Source organism: Oryctolagus cuniculus, chromosome 12 (genome assembly GCF_051225735.1).
Source record: "Oryctolagus cuniculus isolate XC-2025 breed Fujian yellow rabbit chromosome 12, ASM5122573v1, whole genome shotgun sequence".
Classification (NCBI taxonomy): domain Eukaryota; kingdom Metazoa; phylum Chordata; class Mammalia; order Lagomorpha; family Leporidae; genus Oryctolagus; species Oryctolagus cuniculus.
Window position 1 is genome coordinate 77,973,876 of NC_142878.1, and position 18,090 is coordinate 77,991,965.

The following is an 18,090-nucleotide window of genomic DNA, read 5'->3' on the forward strand; positions in this document are numbered from 1 at the left end:
ACAAGCTTTCCTTGGCTCCTGCAGATCCCCCAAACACCACTGTATGATGTTATTTTTGATTCAAGCAGTCTTCTAAACTATCTTTCAATAAATCTCCATTGGATCAACTTTAAGATTTGGAAATAAATGTGATTCATGAAATTAACATCCTTCTTATCTCCTTTTTTCTCCTTCCCCCTATTCTATATTCTTTAAATTCACTTCCCTCCTTGACATTTCCTCATGTTAATAGAAAATAATTATAGGGGCTGGCACTGTGGCACAGCAGGTAAAACCACCACCTGAGGTGCTGGCATCCCATGTGGGCACTGGTTCTAGTCACAGCTGCTCCACTTCTGATCCAGCTCTCTGGATGCTATGGCCTAGGAAAGCAGTAGAAGATGGCCCAAGTCCTTGGGCCTCTGCACCATGTGGGAGACCTAGAGGAAGCTCCTGGCTCCTGGTTTCAGATTGGTACAGCTCCACCTGTTGCAGCGAATTGAGGAATGAACCAGCGGATGGAAGACCTCTCTCTCTCTCTCTCTCGCTCTCACTCTCTCTCTCTGCCCCTCTGCCTCTCCTTGCGTGACTCTGACATTCAAATAAATAAATATTTAAATATATATATATAACTATATAATCTTTTGTCTCATTTTCTTTAAAAGATTTGCTTTATTTTTGAAAGGCAGGGTGCTAGAGACAGAAGGACACAGAGAAAGAGAGTGAGAGAGATAGAGAAAGAGAGAGAGAAAGATGAGAGAGAGATATCTACTATCCACTGGTTTACTCACCAAATGGTGGCAATGGCCAGGATCTCATCTTCATTGTACCCCACCTCTAGAACCCAGTCGTCGTCCCTTCCTCTGAACTTGCCAAAGCCAGGAGTCGGGAACTCCATCAGGGTCTCCCATATGGATTGAAGGGATGCAAAATTTTCCTCTGCTTTCCCAGGAGCACTTATAGGAAGCTGGATTGGAAACAGAGTAACCGGGATTCAAATGAGTTCTTCAATATGGTATGCCAGGATCACAAGTGGCAGCTTGATGCGCCACGCCAGAATGCCGGCGCCTGTTCCATTTTCATAGCGCTCCCTTGCCTTGTCTCTAGCTAACAGCCAAAGGGGAGCTGATGGTATTTTATGATGTGTCATTTTCCCCTGGGGTATGTGCATTCTAGTGGAAGACATGGGGCCCTGCTAAGCAAATAAAATCAGGTGAAAAGGGAACCCTCCCAAACTTGAGTACAAGGCACAGTTATCTAAAGACAAGAGCCTCTCCTTCTGCTTTCCTGCCTTTAGTGGCCAACACTTGGCAAGATCAGAAGGTTAGTCTTCTAAATAAGAAATGTGACGTCTAGGAAACTAAACCCAGAAGAAAAAGTGTATGGATGATGTGACTCGCTTCCATTGCTGTTAGGATCTCAGCATGTTAACCAAAGACACCTCGTTCAACATGGGAAGCCCAACGGCCTCAAAGCAAAGAAGCCTGGCCATTCTTCAGGAGAGGGCGTGCAGCAAAGGCCTTGCCCAAGGGTCCCACAGAGCGTGAATGACTCTGCAGGAGGTTGAGCATGCTTTTCATCAGACACCACCCCCAGGACACAGTCATCTTCCCTCTCTCCAAACTCACCCAGTGCCTCTTCATTTATACCTTCTGCGTTAGCCAGCTTTGCTTGACTACAACAAAAGACCTGAGACAACTAACTTCAGAAACAGCAAAGTTTTATTTAGCCCACAGTTTCGGAGGTTCATGTCCAAGATCAGATGCCCCACAGGTTTGGTCATCAGTGAGAGAGGTGGAAGATAATTCCGGGAGTATGCATTGGAGCCCATGGTCACATCTTGAGCAAGAAAGAGAGAAAACAAGGAGTGGGCTTCACAATCCCCTTTGAAGGCACATCTTCAGGACATGAGGTCCTTCCCAGAGGCCCCATGACCTCCCAATAGTGCCACCCTGGGCTGTAGCACACAACACTTTGGGGAGCACTCGACTAATACTCAAACCATAGCATCTCCCCTATGGCTCTCATACACTCACTGCCTTGGTCTAATTATTTTCTGCCAAACATTTTCTCCTCGTTACAAGTCAGTTCCCTAAGGGCCTTGCCACTTTCTTTTACTCAGAGAAATGTCATCAGAGAGGCCTTCCCTAGGCAGCCTATGTAGAAACAACACATCACCTGTGCCCACCACCACTCTTCCCTTTGCTTCAGCTGCCTTTATCCATTGCCCTACGGCTACTTAACATAGCATACAGTCAGCTGTTTCAGGGTTTTTTTTTTCCCCTTTCTTTCCAATGTATACCCTGGAACATGATTCCCTGACAAAAGCAGAGCTGTTTACCCTGCTCTATTTTTTTTTAAAACAGGCAGAGTTAGACAGTGAGAGAGAGAGAGACAGAGAGAAAGGTCTTCCTTCTGTTGGTTCACCCTCCAATGGCCACCGCGGCCGGCGCATCGCGCTGATCCAAAGGCAGGAGCCAGGTGCTTCCTCCTGGTCTCCCATGGGGTGCAGGGCCCAAGCACTTGGGCCATCCTCCTCTGCACTTCCGGGCCACAGTAGAGAGCTGGACTGGAAGAGGAGCAACCAGGACAGAATCCAGCGCCCCAACCGAGACTAGAACCCTGGGTGCCGGCACCACAGGCGGAGAATTAGCCAAGTGAACCATGGCGCCAGCCTACCCTGCTCTATTTTAAGCTTGCTAGATAGAACCTGGAACATATCTATCCACATAACGCGCAAGTTTTATAATAGAGGACCTAGCATTTCTTGAGAACCTAGTTATTATTCATTGAAGTGATCGAAGAAACAGAAGTGGTAGGAAAAAAATGCAGAAAAAGAAGGGAAGAAGGAAGATGAACATAAGAAATGGCCAAATTACTGAATAAATGGCATTTAAATAAGCAAGATGTCACCTCGGGAAATGATGACAAAGACTGCAAGTGTCATTCAAACCAACTGGTGCCAGGAAAAAGAAGAGGCCAGACAGTGGCTTATTTCCTTGGTAGAGCGATTTGCTGCTCAGAATCAAGATGCAAGGAAAAGTTCTGTAGGAGAACTGCATCCTACAGTCTGGCCAAGCGAAATATTAGATGAAACTAGGCTTTAACACTGCTTGGCCAAGAGCCACAGCACTAATTGTTATTGTTGCTTGAGCTTCCTAAGATTGCACCAACGAACTTGCATTTTTAATATAATGAATAAATTTCTGTGAGTCACGCACATAATTAGGGTTAGCCTAGCAAATTAACAAAATTGCTTTTTTTGAAAGAGGAAAAAGGTGGAATTAATATACAGGAAATAGTTCAACTGACTCTGCCTATGATCCATTTGTGTTGTCTCTACGTTTAAACAGGAGCCACTGAAGACACTACTCTTCAACCTTGTCTGACTCTCACTGGCAAAGCTGTGCTAACTAGCCTGCATGCCCCAGCTGTTCAGCCATTAGGCACATGAGATAGGTTTATTGCCTAATGAGCAACAGAAGGGAACTAAAAGTGTCCACGAGACAGTAAAGCACAGTGACCAAAAATGTGGGCTCTGATGTTAGATCTTTGGATTCAGATCCTTCATCTATCTCTTTAAATGTTCATTTATTTTATTTATTTGAAAGGTAGAGAGACAGAGATCTCTCAATCCATTTGTTCACTTCTCAAATGCCTGAAGCAACCAAGGCTGGGCAAAGAACAGGAACTCAATCTGGGCTCCCACCTGGGTGGCGAGTACCCAACAGCTTGTGCCATCACCCACAGCTTCTCGGAGTATGCATTAGCAGGACACTAGAATCGGAAACAGAGTCAAGACTTGAACCCAGGTACTCCAATGTGGGATACATGGATCCGAAGTGTTGTCCTGGCCACTAGGCCTAAGATCTTCTGCAGATCTTTTCATTGCTGGGCAAGCTATCAGTAAATTGTATCAGGAAAATTGTGTAACATTTTAGTTCAGAGTATTGTAAAAATGTGTCACAAAGTAACATTTGCCAAGTATTTAATTCCTAACAAATAATTTTTCAATGAATGTTCTCTCTTCTCATTTATTAGTATTTGTCCTTTATTCTCCTTTGACAAGGTAAATACCTTAAGGGGAGAAACCGCATCTTCCCTTCTGTTGATAATGATTCATCTTTAACTAACAGAATCTTCTAAAGAACTGTGTGTACTCACTTCAGGCAATTTCAGCCACCCCATCAACAATTCCCTCCTGTGTTTTCCTAAGGACAGCATCCAGTTGTGAAGCCATTTGAAAGAATTCCTGGGTTTGCAGGTGATTAGTCTGCACCTGCATGTGATTTTCAGGTAATATCCTGATCACTAGCCTTGCTTCTGCAGTTCTCCTCTTTCTCTCCTCCTTGCTGTCATCTTTGACTGCAGTCCTCTACCCCAAACAATTACACTGGATATTTACAACCCAACTATTTCCACTTGAAGGTAATTTTATGAAACTGACCACAGTCTCCTATAAAACACAGATGTTTCATTGATGAAGGATCATGTGACCTCCCATTGTATCATCCCTCATCTCTCCACCCTTCTTATTTCCTGATGAAAGAGTCAAACATCACTCCTGTTGTAAACAGGGGTGGAAACAAGCATGTACCTGGAACAACAAAGCCTGAAGGTGAGACAGCAGTGCTGACATCCGTGGCCTTGTCTGTTGAGTGACCCCACTAAGATGAAGCCCCTCTCGCCCTTGCTAAAGCCATAAGCAACCATTCTATCAGTTTCACCAACTTCAGGCCATTAATTTGTCCTGCTTCTGCGCCCAAGGTCCATCAAGAGAGGGCTCACTGCTACAGAAAAAGGAATCTCACACCATCACGGTGCCCGAGCAAGTAAGAAACTTCCCACAGAAAAATCAAGAAAGGCTGCAAAAAAAAGTAAAGAAAGGCTGAAGTGTGCATGTCTCAAAAAACCAGGGTGGAAGAGGGAGTGTGTCACCACGTTATAGAGTGACAAACACAATACACAGGGGAAAATTGGAGGATTCACAAAATAAACTGCACCATCAGTTTCTAAAGAACGAAGTCACAACTCGACATTGCTGTGATAATTCGTTTTGATGTATATTGCCTGTGGGGAGGGGCGGGGAGGCGATCTGAGCTCTTCAAAAAGACATGCTGCAAATTCACTATTTAAAATTGTGGATCTACTTGAACTTTGAGGTTCACTGTCTGCCTTGAGTTTAAACCTGTTTTCTTACATAATTCAAACCTGGGTGCAGGTGGCATTAATAATACAACTGTATTACCGATAATTGCTTCAAGCTTCATTTTGGCATGATTAGGATAATCATAATCCTTTAAAAGCCCCATGATTTATTCTGCTTAAAGCCACTGTTAAGATATTTTCAATTTCTACCTTCCGTTCAATTAATCCGAAAGCAATATGTATTTCTTTTGATTGTATCAACTTGATTTTTCATTCCATATACCAAAGTAGTAAGTTTGAGTTCTTAACAGACAGACACAGGTTTTTATTTTGGTTACTAAAAACTCTTTAAAATCCTTAAAATATGCACAATAGTATCACAATTATGCAAAGGTCATATGTAAAGTGGCTTCAGCCATCTGGGTTGGTACTGAGTCTACAAGTAATTGAAGGTCAAGGTCACTGGCATAAAAAGTAGAAGTTGTTTTCTGCTGCTATAGCTGCCAGCAAGTTTCTGCCAGTCCCTTTTTGCCAGGGAGTTACAGCTGCAACTGAAGTTAGACACACTACAAAATGCTACCTCTCACTACTACCAGCCCCATTCCCTCCCCCAACTACTCCAAGATCCTCATTGCTTTATTGCCAGGCATTGGCTTATACTCTCTGTTTCAAGTATTGCACTGTCATTCTGCTGCCACTGGTGACTTCTTTGGAAATGATTAAGATCTCCCTACAAGACAATGTGCCCATGTTTAGCAGGGGTACTCTTCCCCATGTTTAAAGAGAAAAAAGGGTGGGCAGGCCGGCACTGTGGCGTAGCAGATAAAGCTGCCACCTGTAGTGCCAGCATCCCATATGGGTGCTGGTGCGAGTTCCAGCTGCCCTACTTCCCATACAGCTCTCTGCTATGTCCTGGGAAGGCAGTAAAAGATGGTCCAAGTCCTTGGGCCCCTGCACCCACGTAGGAAACCTGGGAGAAGCTCCTGGCTTCAGATCAACACAGCTCTGGCAGTTCTGGCCAACTGGGGAGTGAATCAGTGAATCAGCAGATAGAAGACCTCTCTCTCTCTTGCTCTCCCTCTCCCTCTCCCTCTCCTTCTCTGTGTAACTCTTTCAAGAAAATAAATAAATCTCAAAAGAGAGAGAGAGAGAGAGAAGGGGGCTGAAGAGCAAAGTTATCATCATGACTGCATTTCCTTTCCCAACATTCTCCTAAAAAAAAATTTTTTTTTCAATTAAATGACCCAACTGTCCCCAGTGCTCAGCTCTCATATTAATCCACTATACCTAGACAAAAAAAAAAAAAAAACTGTAGCTCCAACATCAATTCACCTGACATATCCTCTAAGTCTTTCACACGTCCAGCAAGAGGGAAAAACCCCTGACTCCTGCCATCAGCATCCCTCCACCTCTACCCCACAACCACTTCCCCCAGCACCCCAGCCTTTCAAAGAAAATACACATATTACCTGAGGCCACTTAGCTGTGGCCACCTCAGGTTGTGAGTAAGCTCTCCGCCAAGGCTCTACACAAAATGCCCCTTTAAGAGGAACACACACTGGGTAGCTCTGCCTGTCACCGAAGTAAGTGCATCCTAAGACAGCTCTTGCATGGGCCCCTGTGTATGGCACACACTCCTCTCGTGCATATGTAAGACACTTACACCTGCAAAAATCATGCCCGGGAGAGGTTTGGGGCCCTGCTGATGACACAGCAGGGGGAAAGCTAAGGTTCTTGGTGTCACAGTCAAAGACTCAAGTCACAATAGGCTTTCTGTGGCCTATTTTTCTGTCCTCCTGCATAGAGCAGGTCATATGCTACACATTAACACAACTAGAACTCCAAGCTTCCCCAACAAGGATGGGATGGTCTATGGAATCCAGCATTCTGCAAAGTGTAATAAAGCATGCATGTGGGAACCCATCATAAAACAGTCAGGGATAGCTAGAGAGTTGAAAAACTGTGTGGTTTTTCAAGGAAAAGTATAGATATGCTTTAGAAATGGAAGAAAATTTACAAAACCCTAGCCTTAACACTGCTTTGCTGCCTTCATCCATGTTACTGTATTGGAAGGAAATAATGACAGTCTGTCCTCAATCTTTTTTACTGACTTACATGTCATATAAGTTGTCTTTCTCATGATTATTTCATCAGTACACTCTATGAGAATTCCAGAAACACAAGCAAATCCTACTCTTCACCTTGTACTTGCTCTTCCCCATTCTCACTCCTCCCTGCTGACGCCTCTGAGTGTCTCATTCACCTTCTCCTAGTCTTCTCCTTCATGAACACGCTCTGTCTCTTCCAGTAGACTCGCCCTGGCGAACACATCTACCACTAGTTTCAAGGCATCCCACAAGTTTCCTGTTTAAAGCTAAGTAATTCTCTTCAAAATGATAACTAAATTATTATCCCTCAAGAATTCAAGTCCAAGAGCCCACTGAAATAATCCCTTGGCTGAGCGTTTAGACAATTTTGAACTGTTTCCAACAAGTGAGTTTGGTTTAATATATTTAAAAAGCACAGAGGACTTCAGGGGAATAGTTTGAGCAATGTCTGCTTAAGAGAACTTTTATATCACTTTCACAGATTTGAACACCCTGAGATAATTAGTTGGTTTTGTTTTTCTCAGATAATGTCTCTACGAGTTATTGTTTGCAAGGTGCTTCAGGCCCGTGGCAGCAAAAAATCGCCTACTTGCCCAGCCAGCTGTAACAGTGATGTATTACCTGAAGAGATAAATCTGAAACAATTTTCAGGAGACAGCAATCACCAGAGGACTAAAATCCTACTTGGAAATAAAGAGTGAGCTAGCTCTTTACACAGGAATGAAGAGCCAAAGCAGGTGCAGGGAGAGGCATGGAGAGCTGGAAAGAACCCAAGCAACCAGAAGGCCACTGAGGATGTTTCCCAAACTCAGCCAACTCAGTCAACTCCCACTCCCTCTCTCACTCCCCCTCCTCTTTCCAATGCATCTCTGAAGAAAGGAGGGAAGGGAAGGCAGGGGACTTAAGTCAATCCTGGTATCCAAGGATACCAACGAAAGGAATGGCAGAGTATTAGCTGACACCAAAGGGTAGTTCTTCAGCTCCCCACCACCACCACCGAGTAAAATCATGTAAACACTGCAAACTTCCAAGAGAAGCAAAGAACGAAGGAAAGGAGGAAGGAGAGGAACCAGGATCCCAGAGGGAAAAACGGAATGTTCACTAGAAACTAGATTTGGTTTAATCAGCATCTCTCTTGATTCTGAAGTCTTTTACAAAGTTAAAAGGGTCCTATTACTTGGAAAGTTTCTGATCTTTGCATAGTTTAAGTACTTTCACCACTGCCCGCAGGGCAAACTGCAACACATCAGGAAAATGGAGCTGTGTGTGCGCTAGGTAGTATAAGCCCTTCGCAACTGATCAGCAGCCAGCGCTGAGAACGCTCTCCGTAGAATTCAGACGCACAGAGAGAGCGGATGAATTTTTCCATTCTTTTTTTTTTTAATTCTATTGTGCCTCTAACAGAATTAATGCGATTTTTAAAAAAAAATGCTGTGTTCTTTTCCTTTTTATTTCCTCTAATCTGAAAGCTAGTAAACAGCCTCTCCAGCCTTTTCAGTTATCCCAAATAGCCCAGCGCCCTCTGTCGGCCTTCCTGCCACACTGCTTCTCAATGCGCTTCCCTGGGTGGTTTTTAAACGTTGTGCTGGCTCGGCCACAAGTGATCAATTAGCGGCTTAAGAAAGGGGCTGTTAGGACTGAACACAAATCATGAAATCATGGTATGAACAAAAGGAGAAATCGGTATAATGGACTCCAAAATTAAGCAGTAAAATGACTTACAACAGGGTCAATGCTTAAGTCATTTCCCTGTGTCAAACAGATTTGATTTTTCTTAAAAACTGCTTTGTTGCATCGCTGAATTAGGAATAATTGCAGCCTTGTATGACTTCCTTCAGGAGAAGACAGTGAACTGACTCAAATAAAGCCAAGTAACCCGGGAAATGGAGGAATGATGAGAGGCTGTCTTGTTAGCCCTCACAGAGGGAACCCCAATTTTTTCCAGGCTTACAGCACCTTAAGACTGACAAGGGAATGGCCCTAGGAGTCATCCTGTGAGGGAAGAGGCCCCTTAAGGGGACAAGTGAGCCTGTCAGAGACGATCCCATGCGAACTCTCCAAGAACCATTTCCTGGCAAGGACTTTAGCTGAGATCCTTGATTCTTGATGTTTATGACCTTCTTGGGGTTTTTTGTTGGTTCAATACTTTTTTAAAAGATTTTGTTTTATTTATTTGAGAGGTAGAGTTACAGACAGAGAGAGGGAGAGACAGAGAGAGAGGTCTTCCATCCATTGGTTCACTCCCCAAATGGCTACAATAGCCAGAGCTGGGCTGATCCAACACCAGGAGCCAGGAGCTTCTTCCAGGTTTCCCACATGGATGCAGGGGCCCAAGGACTTGGGCCATCTTCTACTGCTTTCCCAGGCCACAGCAGAGAGCTGCATTGGAAGAGGAGCAGCTGGGATTAGAACCGGTGCCCATATGAGATGCTGGCACTGCAGCCAGAGTATTAACCTATTACGCCAGGGCACTGCCCCCCCCTTTTTTTTAGTACAATACTTTGTATTCCTTAAAAAAGCCCATTTTGGCCGGCGCCATGGCTCACTAGGCTAATCCTCCGCCTTGTGGCGCCAGCACACCGGGTTCCAGTCCCGGTCAGGGCGCCGGATTCTGTCCCAGTTGCCCCCCTTCCAGGCCAGCTCTCTGCTGTGGCCAGGGAGTGCAGTGGAGGATGGCCCAAGTACTTGGGCCCTACACCCCATGGGAGACCAGGATAAGTACCTGGCTCCTGCCATCGGATCAGTGGTGGGCTGGCAGCAGCGCACCAGGCACGGCGGCCATTGGAGGGTGAACCAACGGCAAAAGGAAGACCTTTCTCTCTGTCTCTCTCTCTCACTGTCCACTCTGCCTGTCAAAAAATAAAAAATAAAAAAGCCCATTTTATCCCCATTTGTAACAGGAACTTCCAAATTTTCTTCAAAAACATTACACTGCATAATCCAAAAGTAATTTCAATCAGGAACCAGCTACGCCTCCACGTAAAACAAAGGGCAGCACCACAGCCCCCTCCCCTTTCTGACTGTTAGGCTCTTGAGGCTCAAGAGAAATTCTCACCCAACTCAAGACTCAGGAAACGTCTTCTCTTGCCACTAGATAGTGAATTGTTGCCATACCTCCAAGTGTTCAATAATTTGTGTGCCAGGCATCGGATAGAGGTTGGAGGAGAAAGGGCAAATCAAACACAGTCCCTTCCCTGAGAATCTTGGGCAAAAAGGAGACCAAGACAAGTGAACATAACTAGCACACAGCTCTGTAAACTCAATGCCAACAATGTGCGCAGAGTACGCACAGAGAAGATCTGTGATTTCAACACAGCAAGCTGTACCGTGCCCCCAGATTCCTCATTCTCATGGTCTCCATGAGGTCTGGAGACCACCTGAATTCCTCTAACACACTTCTGCAGCATGGCCGCCAACAGAAGAGCTGGTGGGAAATCATGACTGACTCATAATCGACTGAGGATGCATCCAACACAGAGAGCGAGCCGCCCAGACACCAAGGACGAGGAGTCTCCAGGAGAGAGTGGCAGGTGCATCAGACAGACGAGTCTCGGGAAAGGACGGCTATGTCTGGCAGCACAAAGGTCACCGAGGAGTTGGATGGCCACTTCACCTGAGTGACAGTCACAAAAAGCCCGGCTCAAAGAAGAAGTGTGTGAAAAGGAAATAAACACACTTATCGAGGGAGCACTGATGGAGACAGCACAGGGGAGCATTTTCCTCTGGGACAATGGCCCTTCCTGTGGGTAGAGGCTGAGAGTCAGGGTCAAGCTCCAGCTGTGCTACTTAAAGGAATTCAGTCACTCCATGCCTCTCTGAGATGGGATGATCATAGCACCTACTGGGTAGGCTGCCACACAATAACTACTCAGCATAGAGAATGCACAGGAACCAGAGAAACCACCATCCACGTTTCAGTTCTCTAACTCCTATGTTACCATTTCTGACATGAGGCTGCCTCACAGTTGATTGATAGTATTTCTCTCCCCATTAGCAGCCCACAAAATGACTCATCTAGCGATCAATGGCATTTTAGATTCAGTCAGAGTCAGGGCCAAATCTTGGAGCACCTGGGTGACTGGCCTGGCTTTATGTAAACTGCCTGATGAAGAAACGTTACAGTGAACATTTTGCTTAAATTCCTAAGCCTTCAATTAAAATCTTTGGGGGGGCAGGCTTGTTGCTCAGTGGTTAAGACATGCTTGGGATGCCCACAATCCCATATGAGAATGCCCGTCTCAAGTCCCAGGTCTTTCACTGCCAGTGCAGCTTCCAGCTAATGCACACGTGGGGAGGCAGCAGGTGATGGCTCAAGTACTTGGGTCACTGTCAGCCATGTGGGGGACCTGGGTAGAGTTGCAGGCTCCTGGCAACCCCAACCTAGCCCAGCCCTGGCTGCTGTGGTCATTTGGGGAGTAAATCAAGCAATGGAAGATCTCTACCTCTCTGTATTTCAAACAAAACAAAAATACTTTTAAATAAAAAATCAAGAAGCATGAAGTCAAGTTTCCTGAGTTATTGCTACTCATAATGTGATCCACAACCAGCAGTGTCAGCATCACCTGGGAACTCATTAGAAAAGCAAGATCTTGCTGCAGGCATGTGGGACAGCAGTGAAGTTGCCTCCTGGAACAGCAATCCCTTATCACAGTGCCTGACACCAGCACCAGCTACTCTGCTTCCAAGCCAGCTTCCTGCCAGCATGTGCCCCGGGAGGCAGAACGTGATATTTCACGTTCTCCACATAGGAAACCAGAATGGAGTTCTGAAATGGCTCTGACTGTACCAGCTCCAGCTGTTAGCGGCATCTGGGGAGAGAACCAGCAGATCGAAGACCCTCTGTCTGCTTCTGTCTGTCTGCCATTCAAATTAAAAAAAAGAAAGAAAGAAAGAAATATATTTAAAGACTAAGGCAGAATCTCAAAAAAGAAGCTATGAGGCTGGCACTGTGACTCACTTGGTTAATCCTCCGCCTGCAGTGCCAGCATCCCATATGGGCACCGGTTCTAGTCCCAGTTGCTCCTCTTCCAGTCCCGCTCTCTGCTGTGGCCTGGGAGGGCAGTGGAGGATGGCCCAGGTGCTTGGGCTCCTGCACCCGCATGGGAGACCAGGAGGAGGCACCTGGCCTGTGGCTTCAGGTCTGCATAGCTCCGGCCATTGCAGCCATTTGGGGAGTGAACCAATGGAAGGAAGACCTTTCTCTATGTCTCTCTCTCACTGTCTGTAACTCTACCTGTCAAAAAAAAAAAAAAAAAAAAGACGCTAAACCCCTCCCCATTATATACAAAAATCAACTCAAAATGAATGGAGAACTCAAATCTATGACCTTAAACTATGAAACTACTAGAAGAAAACACAGAAGAAGACATTGATCTGGGCAAGGATTTTCATTATGATCTCAAAAGCATAGGCAGCAAAAGCAGAAAGGGACAAATGAGATTACAGACAGACTGAGGAGTTTCTGTACAACAAAGCAAACAGCCAGCAGTGTGAAGAGACACCCTCAGAATGGGAAAATATATGTAAACTATGCATCAGACAAGGGATTGATACCCAAAATATAAAAGGACTCAACTCAATAGGAGAAAAACAACTTTAATCCAATTTAAAATCAGGCAAATGAGATTAGACAAAAGAAGATAGAGAGGGCCAGCAAGCATATGAAAAAAGATACATTCAACATCACTAGTCATCAGGGAAATGCCAATCAAAAGCACAGTGACACATCATCTCACTCCAAAGATTGTTACCAAAAAGAGCAAATAGCAAATTCTGTGAGGGATGTGGGTAAAGAATAACTCTGATACACAGCTGGTGGGAAGGAAAGTTAGTACAGCCATTATGGAAAATGCTATGAAGGGTCCATCAAAAATCTGGAACTACAACTCCAGTATGATCCAGCAAGGCCACATCCAGAGAAAATGAAATCATTATGTCCAAAAAACATCTACACTCGCATGTTGAACGCAGCACTATATAACAATAGCAACGATAGGGAATCAGCCTAGGTGGTCATCAGTGGACAAATAGTTGAAGAAGTATGGTGTGTTTATACAATAGAAGACTTTTCAACCTAAAAAAAAATGAAATTTTGTCATTTGCAGCAACCTGGATTGGAATGGAGGACATTGCGTTAAGAGAAATAAGTCAAGGACCCAAAGACAAATCTCGTATACGCTCACTTCTGTGTGTGAGCTATAAAGTTAACCTCACTGAAATAGCAAATAGAGTGGTGATTACCAGAGTTTTGAGTATGCGGGTAGGGGGCAGGGGCAGCACAGCAGGAGGCTGCTTTGCCCACTATGCCATAGCACCAGCATCCCATATGGGCGCCAGTTTGAGTCCTGGCTGCTCCACTTCTGATCCAGCTCTCTGCTATGGCCTGGGAAAGCAGTAGGAGATAGCATGAGTCCTTGGGCCCCTGCACCCATGTAGGACAATGGAAGAAGCTCCTGGCTCCGGATCAGCCCAGCCCTAGCCATTGTGGCCATTTGGGTAATGAACCAGTGGATGGACGGTATCTCTTTCTCTTTCTCCCACATGGGAGGCCCAGAAGAAGCTCCAGGTTCTTGTCTTTGGATTAAGCCAGGTCCAGCTGTTGTGGCCATTTGGGGAGTGAACTAGCAGATGGAAGATCTCTCTCTCTTTCTTTCTCTCCCCCCCCCCGGAACTGTCTTTCAAATAAATAAATATTTTTAAAAATTTTTAAATTAAATTTTTTTAAAAAAAAAGAGTATAGGAGAGGAGAAACAGAAGAGGATGGTTAACAGGAACAGGGATGGAGTTGGATCAGAAGAATAATGCCTAACATTCATTAGCAGAGTAGCCTAATTTCCAAACAGCTAGTAGAGAGGACTTTGAATGGTCCCAATGCAAAATGATAAATGAGGTGATAGCAGTCCACTTAGTTCAGTCTGATCATTGCACATTGTATGCATGCACTGTCATATGGAATCCTACATATATGAGCAATTACTATGTGTCAGTTAAAAATTTAAAAAATTATGGGAATTGTGCTGAGGTGCCAACATCCCATTTGGGCACTGGTTCTAGTACTGGCTGCCCCACTTGCAATCCAGCTTTCTGCTGTGGCCTGGGAAAGCAGTAGAAGATGGCCCAAGTCCTTGGGCCGCTGCACCCACTTGGGAGACCCGGAAGATGATCCTGGTTCCTGGCTTCGGATAACCTCAGCAGCCCTTGTGGCCATTTGGGGAGTGAAGCAGTGAGTAGAAGACCTTTCTTTCTGTCTCCTCCTCTGTAACTCTGCCTTGCATGTAAATAAATAAATCATAATAAAAAATTAAAATTAAAAAATTGATAAACACAGAATCTCCAGGTCCAGCCTAATCAAATTAAAACTGTTATTTAACAAAGTCATTAGGTAACTTTTGTACATATTCAACTTTGAGAAGCACTCTTTTACTTGAATGCAACCTCATAACTACTCAACAAAATGTTATTCTTTAATTAAAAATATAAACACAAGTTGGTGCTGACATTTTCAAACATCTTAAGGTTTATGATCTATTGGGGGATTACCATAATTGTACATGGAAATGTGAAATCCTAGAAATTAGATCATAAATACTAAGATTTGGTTTAAATTTTTTTTTATTTCCTGTGGCATTGCTAAATTTGGTTTTTATATCATGTTCTAAATTGACAGAATAGTTACACTGTTGACTAGATGGAATCCCAGACTGAACACTTACTTTGCACAATGATTTAACATTTTGGGTGCTCCAAATAACCAGGCTTGTCTTACTGAGATTTCTTAAAAATAAGCCCCCAAATATGCAGTTCAACAACATATAATTAGAAATATCAAATGTTTGTAAAAGTTGTTGTTTGGTGTATTTACTGTGGAGAACATAAATCATTAGTATAGACTTTTCCGATGTCCTGATGAAGGATAATAGCACAATCATGGCCAGAGGTAGCACAGCTTTGATTATCCCATTATTCTCTATGATGGGTTGAATCAAAAGAGAATGTGAAATTAGGTAGCATAACTGAAGTGGAATAGCAAATCCTCCCATATAGCATCTGGATTGGTTGACAGCACGTAAATTGCTAGCATGAAGAATGTGAAGAGGTTAACAGTCCAGATAAACCCCTGGACACTGTTACCTTATAGTTTAAATAAATTCGCTTTCCTATAATTGATAGAGGTGGAAGGAGTTGGATTTAGCATTTCTTAACTATTTTTGGCTTTATTCTGCGAAGTGGTCACATCTGCTTCCTCCCACAGGCCCCTGGATTCTAGAGGCCGGCCCCAGCTTCTTGCAGCAGGGACCACTTTCCCAGCAGGCCAAGCCTCAACCGAGTCCACACAGGCTATGTTACTGAGACTCAGTTCTGCTTCATCGACAACAGGCAAACTCCAAGGGGCAGCAGGTTCATCCCTGGACAGTAACCCCCGTGCCACCTCCATGGGCCATACAGAGGATCCACGGCGTCCCCACCTGCCACTCTCTGCCCAGTCCCTCTCTCTCCTTTCAGACTTCCTGGGCAGGAGTCTCATGGCCATTTCTTGTGACTGGCAGCAGCAGGGGACAGGGAACATGCTCTCCCAGTGGGATGGTCAAAGCCCTGGGTTAGTTCCCCTGAGTCAGAGGCCAAGACAAGAACTCCTGGGCAGGTTTATTTGAGAGGAGACTTCAGGAGACAAGGGTGGAGGAGCGGAACACTGGATGCAGCGGGTGCTATGAGGCTCTGTCCAGCCCCTCGAGAAGGAATACACAGTGTCACAAAAGACCCAGCTGTCAGGTCTCTTTGGAGATTGCCTTGGCTGAGAAAATCACCTCTCCTGAGGTCAGGCCTTCTTCCAAGTACAGCCTCACCGTGGGGCTATCAACACCTGCTGCTGAAACCCCAATCTCAAGATCATTCCAGACCCCCAAAAGGTCTGCTATGGCTTCTGCTTGGACTGCACTGTGGCTCAGTCTCTGCCCCTGCACTCTGCTTCCCCCCTCTCCCTTCCACAATGGTCCCCCAGAGAACTTCCTGACTACCATCATGCACACTGCTTCCTTGTGAGCCCTCCTGTGACTGCAGGAAGGGAGGCAAGCCAGTGTGTGCGTATCACAAAGTTCTTGACTAATGAAATAAGAAGGTAAGTTCATCTGAGGACAACAAAGTTTGTAATCCATGCCTAGTTTTTTCATGATGCCCCCTTGTCCATATCCTATGCATGGATTTCAACAATTTTTGTACCAAACCAAACATAATCTTTTAATTCCATTTTCTATGTATTTTTGAAGTATCCTCATAGAAGGTACATTGGCTCACAATGTACCTCAGTGGGTCACAGGAGCTCAATCCCACCAGAAATGTTTTAGGAACAGCCTAGAGCATATGCCTTAGAATTATCCTTCCCATGGGGCAAAGGAACAGAGATATGCACTGGCGAGGACAAAGTTCCTCGCTATCACTGGCCCATCCCATGCACAGGCAGAGCCAGCTTCAGCTGCTGATGTCTTCAGGCAGCTCCATGGAGTTGGTGTTGGAAGGTAGGCTGGAGTGCACGGAAGTGAGAGGGGCCAGTGGATTGAGTCGGCCCAGGTTGGGTCTTCCTCTTATCATCTGCTCCAGTTTAGAGGAATCCGTATCACTCTCCCAGTTTAATGATACCATAGGCTCAAGAAAGAAAGGAGAACCAGAGCTCAGAAATCACTAGAAATACTTACCACATGAGAATGAAATTTGGGCTTAAAACACAAAGAATGGCCAAAAGTATATGTTGATTGAATGAACATATCTGCCATACATCCCATTTAACTATTCTCACTCATGAATTCATTTAATCCTCATAATAATTCTATGAGCTATTAAATATAGATTTGAAAGGCAAAGAGAGAGATGGTCCATGCACTGGGTCACTCCCCAAATGCCCAGAGTATTAGGAGTTGGATCAGGCTCAAGTCAGGAGCCAGAAACTCCGTCCGGGTTCCCCATGTGGGTGGCAGAAACTCAGGTACCTGGTCCATCACCTGCCACTCCTCAAGCACATTTGCAGGGAACTGGATCAGAAGCAGAGTACCAAGACTTGAAATTGCCCTCTAACATAGGCTACAGGTGTTACAAGTAGCAGCTTAATCAGCTGTGCCATAATGCCTGACCCAAAGCCCACATTCTGAACCACGTTAAAACTCTTTACTTCTCTGGAAGCAAAAAAAGAAAGAAAAGAAAAAAGAAAGAAACAGATTTCTTAGAAAAGGAACATCTTTAGTGAATCCTGGAAGCGAAGAGTAATACTCACAAAGTGAAATATGGTGTATTTGGTGGGGGGCAGAGGATTTTGTTGGTATGTTTATTAGTTTGTTTTGTTTTCAATCTTTTCCACTATGGAAGTTAATGTAGATTGCACAATAATATACCAGAGAATACTTCAAAACATCCAGCCATCTGGGATGCTTACGTATTTGACATTAATTAGTGCAATTAGCCTAACAAATAAGCAAGAACTTTGGGAACTAGTCCACTCACAATCACTGGTCTTCCCAAGGTACTTCTAATCAGAGTAAACATTTATACTTCTAAAGAGACACCAAATGCCAATAAAAAGGCCCACACTAAAAGGCAGATTTTAAAGAAAATTATAGAAAGCTGATTCGAAAGTTCTAAAATCCATTGATAGTATAAAAACATGGAGTTAAAAGTAAAAATTTGATAAGGAAGACTTTCTTAAAGAAAACAGTCCTATGAAATCTTCCATCCACCCTGCTCTCTGGGAGGGAGGGAGGATCAGAGGTGAGCTAGCCTCAGGCCTCTTTTTTATTTATTTATTTATTTATTTATTTTTGAGATACTGACAGACTGAAAGAGCCCCTATCCACTAGTGCATGCCCCAAAC

The 18,090-nt window shown here is 44.5% G+C and overlaps 1 long non-coding RNA gene across 3 annotated transcripts in view; it reads right to left on the bottom strand.

The window, feature by feature from the left end:
* LOC149123107 (uncharacterized) overlaps positions 1-18,090 on the bottom strand; it is a 381,517-nt gene that overhangs the window by 312,525 nt on the left and 50,902 nt on the right. For all 3 annotated transcript variants that reach the window (XR_016218153.1, XR_016218155.1, XR_016218154.1), the window contains exon 2: positions 771-946. This is a non-coding gene — a long non-coding RNA (uncharacterized LOC149123107). The remainder of the gene's footprint in view (positions 1-770; positions 947-18,090) is intronic.